The sequence below is a fragment of the Pleuronectes platessa genome, chromosome 14 (assembly GCF_947347685.1).
Source record: "Pleuronectes platessa chromosome 14, fPlePla1.1, whole genome shotgun sequence".
NCBI classification, from domain to species: Eukaryota; Metazoa; Chordata; class Actinopteri; order Pleuronectiformes; family Pleuronectidae; genus Pleuronectes; species Pleuronectes platessa.
In genome coordinates, this window is record NC_070639.1 from 4,451,686 (window position 1) to 4,470,206 (window position 18,521).

The following is an 18,521-nucleotide window of genomic DNA, read 5'->3' on the forward strand; positions in this document are numbered from 1 at the left end:
TAACATCGTGTCCTTTGGCGAAGGAAAATCCTTCGCCGCACATCAATGTTTACACGGTTTGAGGAAACGTCACAATTCTGACCATGATCTAATGACTTGACTGATCTGATTTGAGCTGTATATTGTAAATCAGCCAGGAGCAGTTCATCAAAGTATAAAACATGTCACTTCCTGTAGCCACCAGGGGGCGCTGTAATTTCAAGTCATAATTTCTGTGTAGATGTCATCAGGATGGCACCCTTGTCTTACATGTCTAGTTTGGACTCGATTGGACAATGTATGTCCGAGATACAGAACCTCGTGTTTTGATGGCGTTTAATCAAACTCAAGACGCCACGCCACGGTCACACGGTGTGACGAAAGGTCAATCTCTTAATCACTTTTTATCTCCATCTTGTTGTGATGGCACTGATCTTAATTTGAAGTTAATCTGATGAAAGCCCTGGGACAAGTGCATCAAGTACAAATGTGGAATATGGAAAAAAAATGGCCACTTAATCCAAAATGGCGGCCTCCCTGTTTGGTCAAGCATACCTATCCAAGATATTTTTTTGTTTGTTATGAAACGACACATGTCCCGATAGATTTGTATAAATGTCGGCCATCGTAGTGCCGGGGTTGCCCTATAGGGGGCGCTGGTCAGTTTTTTTGCCACGCCCATTTCTTAAAACCATATGAATATCTTCAGGGGGGGGGCTGTTGTTACACACATGTAGTTTGAGAGAGATAGAATCATGAACACTGAAGTTACAGCAATTTCGTGTTTCACGGCGAGTTGATGAACTTTAATGCCACGCCATTCATATGGCGTTTGACGAAAAGTCACGGTAATCTTATGTCTTCATTGTCAATGTCTTGGGACCCATTTGATACAGTTTGACATGGTTGAGGTCAGTGGATGAGGAGAAATTCATCCAAGTGTAAGACAAGCAAAAAACAAGACATTTCCTGTTGCCACCAGGGGGCGCTGCGGTTTTAAGTCATCATTTATGCATAGATGTCATCAGGCGGGGACTATTGTCTTACATGTCTAGTTTGGACTTGATTGGAACATGTATGTCCGAGATACAGATGCCCGTGTTTTGATGGCGTGTAACCAATTTTTAACGCCATGCCACGGTCACACGGTGTGATAAAAAAAAAATCCCTCAATCATTTTTTATCTCCATCTTGTTGTGATGACACTCATCTGAATTTGAAGTTGATCTGATGAAAGCCCTGGGACAAGTACGTAAAAGTAAAAATGTGGGATATTGCCAAAATGGCCACTAAAAGCAAAATGGCGGACTTCCTGTTGCGTTTTTCATAATGCTCCATGAGACTTTTTTTCATGACTGGTCACGATACACCTATATCCAGATTTTGATGAAAATCCGTTATGTGGAAACCTAGGGGCTGGTTCCAGGGGGCGCTGTAGAGCCATTTTGCCACGCCCAATTCCAATTACTCCAGAATACTAAAATATCCGCAGACCTTGAATTTCCTGCAAAGTTTCATAACTTTTTGAGCATGTCTAGACCCTGAAAAAGCCCCCCAAAGGGAAATAATAATAATAATAATAATAAAAATCCTTACAGATTCAATAGGGCCTCTCACCATTCGGTGCTCGGGCCCTAATAATAAAAATCCTTACAGATTCAATAGGGCCTCTCACCATTCGGTGCTCGGGCCCTAATAATAATAATAAAAATCCTTACAGATTCAATAGGGCCTCTCACCATTCGGTGCTCGGGCCCTAATAAATATATCTGTTCATGTAGGCGCTCTGATGTAGCGTGAGCAATTTTGTGTCAATTGGACAATGTTAACACAACTTAATTTTCACACAGATCAGTAGGTGGCGCTATGACCCTGAACTAATATTTATATGTGGAGCTGTTCAGAATAGTATTGTGATCATAGGTCAGTAGTTTGGAGCCGGTTGGATAATGCAGAGTGGATTAACAAAGTACTTCCTGTTTCCTGGCGAATCAGTAGGTGGCGCGATGACACTGAGGAAATATTGACACATAGAGCTGTTCAGGCTTGGACTCTGACCATGTGACAGAAGTTTTGTAGTGATAGGACAATGCACAGTGGAGTTATGATAACATCGTGTCCTTTGGCGAAGGAAAATCCTTCGCCGCACATCAATGTTTACACGGTTTGAGGAAACGTCACAATTCTGACCATGATCTAATGACTTGACTGATCTGATTTGAGCTGTATATTGTAAATCAGCCAGGAGCAGTTCATCAAAGTATAAAACATGTCACTTCCTTTAGCCACCAGGGGGCGCTGTAATTTCAAGTCATAATTTCTGTGTAGATGTCATCAGGATGGCACCCTTGTCTTACATGTCTAGTTTGGACTCGATTGGACAATGTATGTCCGAGATACAGAACCTCGTGTTTTGATGGCGTTTAATCAAACTCAAGACGCCACGCCACGGTCACACGGTGTGACGAAAGGTCAATCTCTTAATCACTTTTTATCTCCATCTTGTTGTGATGGCACTGATCTTAATTTGAAGTTAATCTGATGAAAGCCCTGGGACAAGTGCATCAAGTAAAAATGTGGAATATGGAAAAAAAATGGCCACTTAATCCAAAATGGCGGCCTCCCTGTTTGGTCAAGCATACCTATCCAAGATATTTTTTTGTTTGTTATGAAACGACACATGTCCCGATAGATTTGTATAAATGTCGGCCATCGTAGTGCCGGGGTTGCCCTATAGGGGGCGCTGGTCAGTTTTTTTGCCACGCCCATTTCTTAAAACCATATGAATATCTTCAGGGGGGGGCTGTTGTTACACACATGTAGTTTGAGAGAGATAGAATCATGAACACTGAAGTGACAGCAATTTCGTGTTTCACGGCGAGTTGATGAACTTTAATGCCACGCCATTCATATGGCGTTTGACGAAAAGTCACGGTAATCTTATGTCTTCATTGTCAATGTCTTGGGACCCATTTGATACAGTTTGACATGGTTGAGGTCAGTGGATGAGGAGAAATTCATCTGGCTGATTGTAAATCAGCCAGGAGCAGTTCATCAAAGTATAAAACATGTCACTTCCTGTAGCCACCAGGGGGCGCTGTAATTTCAAGTCATAATTTCTGTGTAGATGTCATCAGGATGGCACCCTTGTCTTACATGTCTAGTTTGGACTCGATTGGACAATGTATGTCCGAGATACAGAACCTCGTGTTTTGATGGCATTTAATCAAACTCAAGACGCCACGCCACGGTCACACGGTGTGACGAAAGGTCAATCTCTTAATTACTTTTTATCTCCATCTTGTTGTGATGGCACTGATCTTAATTGGAAGTTAATCTGATGAAAGCCCTGGGACAAGTGCATCAAGTAAAAATGTGGAATATGGAAAAAAAATGGCCACTTAATCCAAAATGGCGGCCTCCCTGTTTGGTCAAGCATACCTATCCAAGATATTTTTTTGTTTGTTATGAAACGACACATGTCCCGATAGATTTGTATAAATGTCGGCCATCGTAGTGCCGGGGTTGCCCTATAGGGGGCGCTGGTCAGTTTTTTTGCCACGCCCATTTCTTAAAACCATATGAATTTCTTCAGGGGGGGGCTGTTGTTACACACATGTAGTTTGAGAGAGATAGAATCATGAACACTGAAGTTACAGCAATTTCGTGTTTCACGGCGAGTTGATGAACTTTAATGCCACGCCATTCATATGGCGTTTGACGAAAAGTCACGGTAATCTTATGTCTTCATTGTCAATGTCTTGGGACCCATTTGATACAGTTTGACATGGTTGAGGTCAGTGGATGAGGAGAAATTCATCCAAGTGTAAGACAAGCAAAAAACAAGACATTTCCTGTTACCACCAGGGGGCGCTGCGGTTTTAAGTCATCATTTATGCATAGATGTCATCAGGCGGGGACTATTGTCTTACATGTCTAGTTTGGACTTGATTGGAACATGTATGTCCGAGATACAGATGCCCGTGTTTTGATGGCGTGTAACCAATTTTTAACGCCATGCCACGGTCACACGGTGTGATAAAAAAAAAATCCCTCAATCATTTTTTATCTCCATCTTGTTGTGATGACACTCATCTGAATTTGAAGTTGATCTGATGAAAGCCCTGGGACAAGTACGTAAAAGTAAAAATGTGGGATATTGCCAAAATGGCCACTAAAAGCAAAATGGCGGACTTCCTGTTGCGTTTTTCATAATGCTCCATGAGACTTTTTTTCATGACTGGTCACGATACACCTATATCCAGATTTTGATGAAAATCCGTTATGTGGAAACCTAGGGGCTGGTTCCAGGGGGCGCTGTAGAGCCATTTTGCCACGCCCAATTCCAATTACTCCAGAATACTAAAATATCCGCAGACCTTGAATTTCCTGCAAAGTTTCATAACTTTTTGAGCATGTCTAGACCCTGAAAAAGCCCCCCAAAGGGAAATAATAATAACTAGGGCTACGTTGTAGCACTTGCGGGCCCGAGCACCCGCACGTTGAAGCCTGTTGCGGTCGGTGGAGAGAGCGATCGATGACCAAGCGCACATCATCGATCGAGCATGCACTTCTCCACGTTAAATGCGTTTTGCGCTCTGCGGCAGTAGGTTTGCCAGTAGGTGGAGCCATCACTATTATTACGCACAGACATATAGATCTGTTCAAGTAGGCGCTCTGATGTAGCGTGAGAAATTTTGTGTCAATTGGACAATGTTTCCGCAACTTAATTTTCACACTGATCAATAGGTGGCGCTATGATCCTGAACTAATATTCATATATGGAGCTGTTCTATTCAGGATTGTGATCATAGGTCAGTAGTTTGGAGCCGGTTGGATAATGCAGAGTGGATTAACAAAGTACTTCCTGTTTCCTGGCGAATCAGTAGGTGGCGCTATGACACTGAGGAAATATTGACACATAGAGCTGTTCAGGCTTGGACTCTGACCATGTGACAGAAGTTTTGTAGTGATAGGACAATGCACAGTGGAGTTATGATAACATCGTGTCCTTTGGCGAAGGAAAATCCTTAGCCGCACATCAATGTTTACACGGTTTGAGGAAATGTCACAATTCTGACCATGATCTAATGACTTGACTGATCTGATTTGAGCTGTATATTGTAAATCAGCCAGGAGCAGTTCATCAAAGTATAAAACATGTAACTTCCTGTAGCCACCAGGGGGCGCTGTAATTTCAAGTCATAATTTCTGTGTAGATGTCATCAGGATGGCACCCTTGTCTTACATGTCTAGTTTGGACTCGATTGGACAATGTATGTCCGAGATACAGAACCTCGTGTTTTGATGGCGTTTAATCAAACTCAAGACGCCACGCCACGGTCACACGGTGTGACGAAAGGTCAATCTCTTAATCACTTTTTATCTCCATCTTGTTGTGATGGCACTGATCTTAATTTGAAGTTAATCTGATGAAAGCCCTGGGACAAGTGCATCAAGTAAAAATGTGGAATATGGAAAAAAAATGGCCACTTAATCCAAAATGGCGGCCTCCCTGTTTGGTCAAGCATACCTATCCAAGATATTTTTTTGTTTGTTATGAAACGACACATGTCCCGATAGATTTGTATAAATGTCGGCCATCGTAGTGCCGGGGTTGCCCTATAGGGGGCGCTGGTCAGTTTTTTTGCCACGCCCATTTCTTAAAACCATATGAATATCTTCAGGGGGGGGCTGTTGTTACACACATGTAGTTTGAGAGAGATAGAACCATGAACACTGAAGTTACAGCAATTTCGTGTTTCACGGCGAGTTGATGAACTTTAATGCCACGCCATTCATATGGCATTTGACGAAAAGTCACGGTAATCTTATGTCTTCATTGTCAATGTCTTGGGACCCATTTGATACAGTTTGACATGGTTGAGGTCAGTGGATGAGGAGAAATTCATCCAAGTGTAAGACAAGCAAAAAACAAGACATTTCCTGTTGCCACCAGGGGGCGCTGCGGTTTTAAGTCATCATTTATGCATAGATGTCATCAGGCGGGGACTGTTGTCTTACATGTCTAGTTTGGACTTGATTGGAACATGTATGTCCGAGATACAGATGCCCGTGTTTTGATGGCGTGTAACCAATTTTTAACGCCATGCCACGGTCACACGGTGTGATAAAAAAAAAATCCCTCAATCATTTTTTATCTCCATCTTGTTGTGATGACACTCATCTGAATTTGAAGTTGATCTGATGAAAGCCCTGGGACAAGTACGTAAAAGTAAAAATGTGGGATATTGCCAAAATGGCCACTAAAAGCAAAATGGCGGACTTCCTGTTGCGTTTTTCATAATGCTCCATGAGACTTTTTTTCATGACTGGTCACGATACACCTATATCCAGATTTTGATGAAAATCCGTTATGTGGAAACCTAGGGGCTGGTTCCAGGGGGCGCTGTAGAGCCATTTTGCCACGCCCAATTCCAATTACTCCAGAATACTAAAATATCCGCAGACCTTGAATTTCCTGCAAAGTTTCATAACTTTTTGAGCATGTCTAGACCCTGAAAAAGCCCCCCAAAGGGAAATAATAATAATAATAATAACTAGGGCTACGTTGTAGCACTTGCGGGCCCGAGCACCCGCACGTTGAAGCCTGTTGCGGTCGGTGGAGAGAGCGATCGATGACCAAGCGCACATCATCGATCGAGCATGCACTTCTCCACGTTAAATGCGTTTTGCGCTCTGCGGCAGTAGGTTTGCCAGTAGGTGGCGCCATCACTATTATTACGCACAGACATATAGATCTGTTCAAGTAGGCGCTCTGATGTAGCGTGAGAAATTTTGTGTCAATTGGACAATGTTTCCGCAACTTAATTTTCACACTGATCAATAGGTGGCGCTATGATCCTGAACTAATATTCATATATGGAGCTGTTCTATTCAGGATTGTGATCATAGGTCAGTAGTTTGGAGCCGGTTGGATAATGCAGAGTGGATTAACAAAGTACTTCCTGTTTCCTGGCGAATCAGTAGGTGGCGCTATGACACTGAGGAAATATTGACACATAGAGCTGTTCAGGCTTGGACTCTGACCATGTGACAGAAGTTTTGTAGTGATAGGACAATGCACAGTGGAGTTATGATAACATCGTGTCCTTTGGCGAAGGAAAATCCTTCGCCGCACATCAATGTTTACACGGTTTGAGGAAACGTCACAATTCTGACCATGATCTAATGACTTGACTGATCTGATTTGAGCTGTATATTGTAAATCAGCCAGGAGCAGTTCATCAAAGTATAAAACATGTCACTTACAGTAGCCACCAGGGGGCGCTGTAATTTCAAGTCATAATTTCTGTGTAGATGTCATCAGGATGGCACCCTTGTCTTACATGTCTAGTTTGGACTCGATTGGACAATGTATGTCTGAGATACAGAACCTCGTGTTTTGATGGCGTTTAATCAAACTCAAGACGCCACGCCACGGTCACACGGTGTGACGAAAGGTCAATCTCTTAATCACTTTTTATCTCCATCTTGTTGTGATGGCACTGATCTTAATTTGAAGTTAATCTGATGAAAGCCCTGGGACAAGTGCATCAAGTAAAAATGTGGAATATGGAAAAAAAATGGCCACTTAATCCAAAATGGCGGCCTCCCTGTTTGGTCAAGCATACCTATCCAAGATATTTTTTTGTTTGTTATGAAACGACACATGTCCCGATAGATTTGTATAAATGTCGGCCATCGTAGTGCCGGGGTTGCCCTATAGGGGGCGCTGGTCAGTTTTTTTGCCACGCCCATTTCTTAAAACCATATGAATATCTTCAGGGGGGGGCTGTTGTTACACACATGTAGTTTGAGAGAGATAGAATCATGAACACTGAAGTTACAGCAATTTCGTGTTTCACGGCGAGTTGATGAACTTTAATGCCACGCCATTCATATGGCGTTTGACGAAAAGTCACGGTAATCTTATGTCTTCATTGTCAATGTCTTGGGACCCATTTGATACAGTTTGACATGGTTGAGGTCAGTGGATGAGGAGAAATTCATCCAAGTGTAAGACAAGCAAAAAACAAGACATTTCCTGTTGCCACCAGGGGGCGCTGCGGTTTTAAGTCATCATTTATGCATAGATGTCATCAGGCGGGGACTATTGTCTTACATGTCTAGTTTGGACTTGATTGGAACATGTATGTCCGAGATACAGATGCCCGTGTTTTGATGGCGTGTAACCAATTTTTAACGCCATGCCACGGTCACACGGTGTGATAAAAAAAAAATCCCTCAATCATTTTTTATCTCCATCTTGTTGTGATGACACTCATCTGAATTTGAAGTTGATCTGATGAAAGCCCTGGGACAAGTACGTAAAAGTAAAAATGTGGGATATTGCCAAAATGGCCACTAAAAGCAAAATGGCGGACTTCCTGTTGCGTTTTTCATAATGCTCCATGAGACTTTTTTTCATGACTGGTCACGATACACCTATATCCAGATTTTGATGAAAATCCGTTATGTGGAAACCTAGGGGCTGGTTCCAGGGGGCGCTGTAGAGCCATTTTGCCACGCCCAATTCCAATTACTCCAGAATACTAAAATATCCGCAGACCTTGAATTTCCTGCAAAGTTTCATAACTTTTTGAGCATGTCTAGACCCTGAAAAAGCCCCCCAAAGGGAAATAATAATAATAATAATAATAATAATAATAATAATAATAATAATAATAATAATAATAAAAATCCTTACAGATTCAATAGGGCCTCTCACCATTCGGTGCTCGGGCCCTAATAATAATAATAATAATAATAATAAAAATCCTTACAGATTCAATAGGGCCTCTCACCATTCGGTGCTCGGGCCCTAACTAGGGCTACGTTGTAGCACTAACGGGCCCGAGCACAGGCAATTTCTAGTCTGTTGCGGTCGATGAAGAGAGAACGTTCGATGACCAAGCGCTAGTCTCCGCATTGCATGCGTTTGCGCTCTGCGGCAAGGATGATTGCTCCACTTCCTGTAGCCAGCCGCTGGTGCTGAACTAGAGGTAAGTAACCTTCAAACTATACAACATAACCTATTGCTTTATCTATCATCATATGCTTACATGCCTCAAGTTTTGTGTAATATGTAATTGTTATAAAAGTTACCGTTTATTTATCACGTCTAATGAACAGATTGAAGCAAGTTAACTCCACAGTCTTGTTTTGGTTGTGACTTTATTTATTTTTTTAATAAGTGACTATCAATACGCTACACGTGTACGTTGCATGTGATAATAACTGTTTCACCATTATTCTGATACAGGCTGATATATTCACCATTACTATTTTCACATTGTTAATTTAGTCTGTCATGGAGTTGTAGAGTCAATTAGACAGTATAGATAAGATTATAATGTCCACACATCAGTGTTGTAAACACTTCTCCAGTTAATTATATAATTATGTTTTCACACTGAGGGAAGTGGAGAGACTTGATGTGGACTGTTATCAACAGCTCTGTGGGAGATCATCACCTTGAATATTACAGATGAGGTAGAAAGACATTTTATCTATGTGTATAATGTTGTATTTCTTTCTCACGTTTTATCAAAAGCGATTTAAAGTATGTGCATTTAACCATTAGGATACAAACCCAGACCCCAGTACATTGGTTCTATCTGAAATATGTGGTGCTTCATACACAACACAAAACATTCATAACAGTGCGCTTCTGCTCCTCATTAATGCAGCTCCTGATGTCCTCAGCAGCAACATGGTGGAGATCTGCAGCGTCATGCTGGTCAACTGGAAGACAACTGATCAAGATTAAAAGATTAAGATTAAGATCCATTTATTCGTCCCAAACAAATGCACAGACATGCAAAGGCACACTCATGCAGGTATGGAAATTTAATCTCTGCTTTTTACCATCTGGTGCAGGACACACAGAGCAGTCAGCGACCATGTACGGCGCTCACGGAGCAGATGTTGGGGGAGTGAGGTGCCTTGCTCAGGGGCACTAGAGAGGGTAGGGAGACTTTTGGATTTTTGGACAGATCAATCCAGGTTCGTCTTTTAAGTACAGATGGCCTGCGAATGTCATGGAGTTTTACAGTGAATTAGACAGTTTAGATATGATTTTAATCTCCAAACATCAGTGTTGTAAACAGTTCTCAAATTAATGATATAATTATGTTTTCACACTGAGAGAAGTCGAGAGACTTGATGTGGACTTCTATCAATAGCTCTGTGGGAGATTATCACCTTGAATATTACTGATGAGGTAGAAAGACATTTTATCTATTTATACAATGTTGTATTTCTTTCAGTACTTTTATCAGAAGGGACGTAAAATATGTACATTTAACCATGAGGATACAAACCAAGACCACAGTACAACGGTTCTATCTGAAATCTGTTGTGCTTCATACACAACACAAAACATTCTTTAACAGTGAGTTTTTTCATCTTCATAGATGAAGAACTGCAGCACCTGATGTCCTCAGCAGCAACATGGTGGAGATCTGATTTGATACACTTTAGATAAGAACCCAGTGTTTTATATTTCTGCTTTGTCATAAGAGACAGAACATGGTCATCACAGCTGTGTCCTTCAGGCTCGTCTGTCCCTAATAAAATGATAGGAAACATGAAAGTATGTCATAATTATAGAGAAAGAGTTACATATGAACAAAGTGTGTATTCTTATTTTCGGTGGATATTCAACTATGTATTTGAATATGCTTTTGGATTAAAACGTGCACTACCATGACAATGAATGTTTAGTATGGAGCTATTTCACATTAAAAGTATTGCATTATAATTTAACACATTATGTATTATGTGCAATACTTTGTAAGTAATGAAAACAGGTCTGTACCTGGAGTCAGTGTTCAGTCTGGTTGGATTCAAGTTGTGTCTCACGCTGGACATCCTAGAGGAACATTGAACACAAATACACAGATATGTTAAGTCATACATGTGCCATGTTATCTGCTTAACAGACTTTTACATGGTAATAATAAAATATTAATTCAAAGTTAATCAGATCATAATCATTTCAGCTTAGGAAATAGGTAGTGCATATTAGCCTACAATTCTGTATGACACTGTCTGTTCTAGTAAAGTTACAAGGCTATGATTTACTCATATTTAACAAAAGAATTCAGTGAAGTCTGTCTGAGATTAACGATTTAAATACTGAAGGTGGGAGACACGGTTACTTTTCACTGTAACACGTTACAACACTACTCTGAAGAAAGAGCTTTAGGACACGTAATGCTCCTTTGAACAGCTGCTCTTGCAATGCAGATGTGACTTTAAACACTCAGGTTTCTCAGGTTTCAGTTAGCATCGCTAGCCCGCTAGCGCAGCTAACTTACAAGCCGACACACAGTCTCCTGTCTCAGTCATCCGCATAAAGTAACGCTTATATCTGCTGGGTGGACCCGCTCATGTCGTTTCATGTCGGTGTTTGTCGGTAATAACCCCAATCGAATCGCAGGACAGTTACTGCACCCATGCGAAGATATTGTTTAGCCTCGGGGCTAGCGCAACTATGCTAACAAGTTGTTTTAACACACGCTGCAAATCACTTCTAACAGATCGAAATAAAATAGTTAACTTCACTTACCACAGAAACGAGAGAGCAGTCGCCTTTTACGTGTCCGTCAGATGAACAAGCAGAACAGCAAACTGTGCTACTGATTCGATGTGTGAGTGGACCGTCACCACAGACTCAGCTCTTACTGAAGGAGATTGTCATGATGCGTTCACTTGCAGCTGTGTTAAATTGCGTTTCGTTTTTCATGTCGAGATGATGACCTCAGCTGCCAAGCAGTTAATCATCATGATGAAAAGTCACAGCAATCTTATGCCTACACTATCAATATCTTGAGACCCATTTCACACAGTTTGAAATGGTTTCGCAAAGTGGCTGAATAGAAATAACTCCAGGTGTGAGTTGACCAAAACAATGCGGTCTAATGATGCGTTCATGGTAACTCCGTTAAAATGAATTTCGTTTGTCATGGTGAGCTGATGAACTTTGATGCCCCGCCATTAACAATCCGCATGATGAAAAGTCACAGTAATATTATGCCTACATTATCAATATCTTGAGACCCATGTGACAAAGTTTGACATGGTTTAGCACAGTGGCTGGGGAGAAATAGATCAAAGAGTAACACCTACCAAAACAAGACATTTCCTAATGCCCCCAGGGGGCGCTGTCCTTTTAAGTCATGATTTCTAGGTAGATGTCTTCCGATCGCGACTCTTGTCTTATGTGTATAGTTTGGACTCGATTGGACAAAATATGTCCAAGATACAGAAGGCCGTGTTTTAATGTTATTCATCAAATTTTAAGGGCACGCCACGGTCAGACGGTGTGGTGAAAAGTGTTTTTTTTGATAACTTTACATCTTCATGTTGTCTTGAGGAGACTCATGTAATTTTTAAGTTGACCTGATGAAGGCCCTACGACAAGTAAATCAAAGTGTAAGACGTATAAAAAAAAAACATTTCCTGTTGCCACCAGGGGACGCTGTGATTTTAAGTCACGATTTCTGTACCGATGTCTTCAGGTCGCAACTCTTGTCTTATGTGTATAGTTTGGACTCGATTGGACAAAATATGTCCAAGATACAGGAGCCCGTGTTTTGATGGCGTTTAATCAAACTTTGAGGCCACACCACGGTCAGACGGTTTTGCGAAAACTTAATCCTTCAATAACTTTAGATCTCCATTTTGTTGTGATGACGATCGTCTAAATTGTAAGTTGATTTGATGAAAGCTGTAGGAGGAGTACTTAAAAGAAAAAATATCGAATATGACCAAAATGGCCACTAAAGTCAAACTGGCGGGCTTCCTGGTGCGTTATTCATAATGCACTGATGGACTTTTTTGTGCATCTAGTCAAGATACACAATAGTCTTTGTTTTTTTTGAGGATCGGTGAATGCGAAATGAGGGGCTTTTCCGTAGGTGGCGCTATTGAGCGGTTTTGACACACCCGTTCCCAAATACTTCAGAATACGTAAACTTGCGCACATTTCTAATTTACTGTACACTTTTGAAACTTTTTGAGCACGTTAAAGCCCTCAAAAAGCCAATTCACTGAGCGAAGAAAAAATAATAATAACTAGGGCTACGTTGTAGCACTAACGGGCCCGAGCACAGGCAATTTCTAGTCTGTTGCGGTCGGGGAAGAGAGTGCGATCGATGACCAAGCGCACGTCTCTGCCTTGCGTGCGTTTTAAGCTCTGCAGCAAGAATAAACGCTTCACTTCCTGTAGCCAGCAGGTGGCGCTATGATTTTAAGTCATGGTGTCTTTGTAGATGTCATCAGGTCGCGACTCTTGTCTTACATGTCTAGTTTGGAGTCGATGGGACCAAATATGTCTAAGATATAGAAGCTTGTGTTTTCATGGCGTTCATCACACTTTGCCGCCACGCCACGGTCAGACGGTGTGTCAGAAAGTTGTTTCTTTGATAACTTTGTATCTCCATATTGTTGTGATGACACTCATCTAAATTTTTTGTTAATCTGATGAAAGCTCTCCGAGAAGTACATAAAAATAGAACATGTACCAAAAACAAGACATTTCCTGCTGCCACCAGGGGGCGCTGTCATTTTAAGTCAAGATTTTTGTGTTGTTGTCTTCAGGTCGCGACTCTTGTCTTACATGTGTAGTTTGGAGTCCATGGGACCAAATATGTCTGAGATATAGAAGCTCGTGTTTTGATGGCGTTTCGTCACACTTTGACGCCCCGCCACAGTAAGACGGTGTGGCGAAAAGTTTTTTCTTTGATAACTTTAGATCTTCATTTTGTTGTGAAGACAGTCGTCTAAATTTTAAGTTGATCTGATGAAAGCTCTACGAGAAGTGTATTAAAGTAAAAAATTATGGAATATGACCAAAATAGTCACTAAATCAAAAATGGCGGGCTTCCTGTTGCGTTTTTCATAATGCTCCAAGAGGCTTTTTTGTACATCTGGTGATGATACACAACTGTCTTCAATTTCGTGAGGATCAGTGAATGCTAAATGAGGTGCATCTCCGTAAATGAGGGGCTCTCCGTTGGTGGCGCTGTTGAGCCATTTTGCCACGCCCATTTCCAAATACCCCAGAATACGTAAATTTTCACGACTTTCTAACTTACTGCAAACTTTTACAACTTTTTGAGCATGGTAAAGCCCTCAAAAAGCCAATTCATTAACGACACAGCGAAATAATAATAATAAATATATATATATGTATATATATAACTTTATAACCTGTGTTATCAAATATGTTGTGCGGCTCCAGACAGATTTAAATTGGGGGAAGAGGGGACGAAATGGCTTTTTCAATAGTTACATTTTGTGTCTTGATCAAACCATGGTGTTACACTGACCTCTGGTGCCTTAATATTGGCACTACAGGTGTAATTCAATATTAAGTCACTAGAGAGCAGTGTTGGACCATTAACTACAGACATGGTGTTTTCATTTTGTTTATCAAATTTATAAGCCTCACCACGGTCACACAGATTGATGAAAAGTTTAAATTTTGATAACTTTAGATCTTCATCTTGTTTTGTACACATGCATCAAATTTTTACGTTGATTTGATGAAGGCCCTACGAGAAGTGAGTCAAACTGTAAGACATAGAAAAACAAGACATTTGCTGTTGCCACCAGGGGACGCTGTGATTTTAAGTCACGATTTCTGTACCGATGTCTTCAGGTCGCGACTCTTGTCTTATGTGTATAGTTTGGACTCGATTGGACAAAATATGTCCAAGATACAGGAGCCTGTGTTTTTATGGCGTTTAATCAAACTTTGAGGCCACACCACGGTCAGACGGTTTTGCTAAAACTTAATCCTTCAATAACTTTAGATCTCCATTTTGTTGTGATGACGATCGTCTAAATTGTAAGTTGATTTGATGAAAGCTGTAGGAGGAGTACTTAAAAGAAAAAATATCGAATATGACCAAAATGGCCACTAAAGTCAAACTGGCGGGCTTCCTGTTGCGTTATTCATAATGCACTGATGGACTTTTTTGTGCATCTAGTCATGATACACAATAGTCTTTGTTTTTTTTGATGATCGGTGAATGCTAAATGAGGGGCTTTTCCGTAGGTGGCGCTATTGAGCGGTTTTGACACACCCGTTCCCAAATACTTCAGAATACGTAAACTTGCGCACATTTCTAATTTACTGTACACTTTAGAAACTTTTTGAGCACGTTAAAGCCCTCAAAAAGCCAATTCACTGAGCGAAGAAAAATAATAATAATAATAATCTTTTCAATTTCAATAGGTCCTCTCACCGATTTCGGTGCTCGGGCCCTAACTAGGGCTACGTTGTAGCACTAACGGGCCCGAGCACAGGCAATTTCAAGTCTGTTGCGGTCGGGGAAGAGAGAGCGATCGATGACCAAGCGCACGTCTCTGCCTTGCGTGCGTTTTAAGCTCTGCAGCAAGAATAAACGCTTCACTTCCTGTAGCCAGCAGGTGGCGCTAGGATTTTAAGTCATGGTGTCCTTGTAGATGTCATCAGATCGCGACTCTTGTCTTACATGTCTAGTTTGGAGTTGATTGGACCAAATATGTCCAAGATACAGACGCTCGTGTTTTGATGGCATGTGATCAGACTTTGACTCCACGCCATGGTCAGAGTATGGTGTTTTCCTATTTTGTAGCAGGTAAAAATACCAGTTAAATGTCAACAGTTGTCTTTATTGTCGTTCTGTTATTTAATAAATGCAACAAACTATAGTTTTTATATATATTGTATAACTATATATATATATATGTATATATATAACTTTATAACCTGTGTTATCAAATATGTTGTGCGGCTCCAGACAGATTTAAATTGGGGGAAGAGGGGACGAAATGGCTTTTTCAATAGTTACATTTTCTGTCTTGATCAAACCATGGTGTTACACTGACCTCTGGTGCCTTAATATTGGCACTACAGGTGTAATTCAATATTAAGTCACTAGAGAGCAGTGTTGGACCATTAACTACAGACATGGTGTTTTCATTTTGTTTATCAAATTTATAAGCCTCACCACGGTCACACAGATTGATGAAAAGTTTAAATTTTGATAACTTTAGATCTTCATCTGGTTTTGTACACATGCATCAAATTTTTACGTTGATTTGATGAAGGCCGTACGAGAAGTGAGTCAAACTGTAAGACATAGAAAAACAAGACATTTGCTGTTGCCACCAGGGGACGCTGTGATTTTAAGTCACGATTTCTGTACCGATGTCTTCAGGTCGCGACTCTTGTCTTATGTGTATAGTTTGGACTCGATTGGACAAAATATGTCCAAGATACAGGAGCCTGTGTTTTGATGGCGTTTAATCAAACTTTGAGGCCACACCACGGTCAGACGGTTTTGCTAAAACTTAATCCTTCAATAACTTTAGATCTCCATTTTGTTGTGATGACGATCGTCTAAATTGTAAGTTGATTTGATGAAAGCTGTAGGAGGAGTACTTAAAAGAAAAAATATCGAATATGACCAAAATGGCCACTAAAGTCAAACTGGCGGGCTTCCTGTTGCGTTATTCATAATGCACTGATGGACTTTTTTGTGCATCTAGTCATGATACACAATAGTCTTTGTTTTTTTTGATGATCGGTGAATGCTAAATGAGGGGCTTTTCCGTAGGTGGCGCTATTGAGCGGTTTTGACACACCCGTTCCCAAATACTTCAGAATACGTAAACTTGCGCAGGGCCCGAGCACAGGCAATTTCAAGTCTGTTGCGGTCGGGGAAGAGAGAGCGATCGATGACCAAGCGCACGTCTCTGCCTTGCGTGCGTTTTAAGCTCTGCAGCAAGAATAAACGCTTCACTTCCTGTAGCCAGCAGGTGGCGCTAGGACTTTAAGTCATGGTGTCCTTGTAGATGTCATCAGATCGCGACTCTTGTCTTACATGTCTAGTTTGGAGTTGATTGGACCAAATATGTCCAAGATACAGACGCTCGTGTTTTGATGGCATGTGATCAGACTTTGACTCCACGCCATGGTCAGAGTATGGTGTTTTCCTATTTTGTAGCAGGTAAAAATATCAGTTAAATGTCAACAGTTGTCTTTATTGTCGTTCTGTTATTTAATAAATGCAACAAACTATAGTTTTTATATATATTGTATAACTATATATATATATATGTATATATATAACTTTATAACCTGTGTTATCAAATATGTTGTGCGGCTCCAGACAGATTTAAATTGGGGGAAGAGGGGACGAAATGGCTTTTTCAATAGTTACATTTTGTGTCTTGATCAAACCATGGTGTTACACTGACCTCTGGTGCCTTAATATTGGCACTACAGGTGTAATTCAATATTAAGTCACTAGAGAGCAGTGTTGGACCATTAACTACAGACATGGTGTTTTCATTTTGTTTATCAAATTTATAAGCCTCACCACGGTCACACAGATTGATGAAAAGTTTAAATTTTGATAACTTTAGATCTTCATCTTGTTTTGTACACATGCATCAAATTTTTACGTTGATTTGATGAAGGCCCTACGAGAAGTGAGCCAAACTGTAAGACATAGAAAAACAAGACATTTGCTGTTGCCACCAGGGGACGCTGTGATTTTAAGTCACGATTTCTGTACCGATGTCTTCAGGTCGCGACTCTTGTCTTATGTGTATAGTTTGGACTCGATTGGACAAAATATGTCCAAGATACAGGAGCCTGTGTTTTGATGGCGTTTAATCAAACTTTGAGGCCACACCACGGTCAGACGGTTTTGCTAAAACTTAATCCTTCAATAACTTTAGATCTCCATTTTGTTGTGATGACGATCGTCTAAATTGTAAGTTGATTTGATGAAAGCTGTAGGAGGAGTACTTAAAAGAAAAAATATCGAATATGACCAAAATGGCCACTAAAGTCAAACTGGCGGGCTTCCTGTTGCGTTATTCATAATGCACTGATGGACTTTTTTGTGCATCTAGTCATGATACACAATAGTCTTTGTTTTTTTTGATGATCGGTGAATGCTAAATGAGGGGCTTTTCCGTAGGTGGCGCTATTGAGCGGTTTTGACACACCCGTTCCCAAATACTTCAGAATACGTAAACTTGCGCACATTTCTAATTTACTGTACACTTTAGAAACTTTTTGAGCACGTTAAAGCCCTCAAAAAGCCAATTCACTGAGCGAAGAAAAATAATAATAATAATAATCTTTTCAATTTCAATAGGTCCTCTCACCGATTTCGGTGCTCGGGCCCTAATAATAATAATAAAAATCCTTACAGATTCAATAGGGCCTCTCACCATTCGGTGCTCGGGCCCTAACAAATGGTTCCTGACCTGGAGGGGTGCCACAAACCAGCTGTTTGGGTGTAAAGCCACTTAGTTGGTGTGCCAACAGAAGGTTGGTCCATTGTACTCATCGAAGTAGTTATTGGTCTTTAGTCGTTTGTCTTGTAGTGATTTGCTGCTCAAACAAGAGAAGGACGTATAAAGTAAACCAACATTTGTCCATGTCAAATCTTTTCAAACAGTTGAAAACAAGTTATGATTCTCAACAATGCAGAAGTGCGTGACTGTCTTTCATCAGACTATCCCTC

General features: G+C 40.8%; 1 protein-coding gene and 1 long non-coding RNA gene across 4 annotated transcripts in view; one reads left to right on the forward strand and one right to left on the reverse strand.

Moving 5' to 3' along the window:
• The window catches only part of cryl1 (crystallin, lambda 1), a 55,693-nt gene that overhangs the window by 22,925 nt on the left and 14,247 nt on the right, over positions 1 to 18,521 (forward strand). The window lies entirely within an intron of this gene.
• Positions 9,140 to 12,442, reverse strand: LOC128455457 (uncharacterized). 3 transcript variants are annotated; one of them, XR_008341734.1, is made up of 5 exons: positions 11,555 to 12,440; positions 10,802 to 10,855; positions 10,415 to 10,550; positions 9,850 to 10,011; positions 9,140 to 9,737 (listed from the first exon to the last, which is right to left on the reverse strand). It is a non-coding gene; the product is annotated as an uncharacterized LOC128455457 (long non-coding RNA). The 3 variants fall into 3 exon arrangements; XR_008341733.1 differs by having other exon boundaries at positions 9,850 to 10,550; positions 11,555 to 12,442; XR_008341735.1 differs by lacking the exon at positions 9,850 to 10,011 and having other exon boundaries at positions 11,555 to 12,132.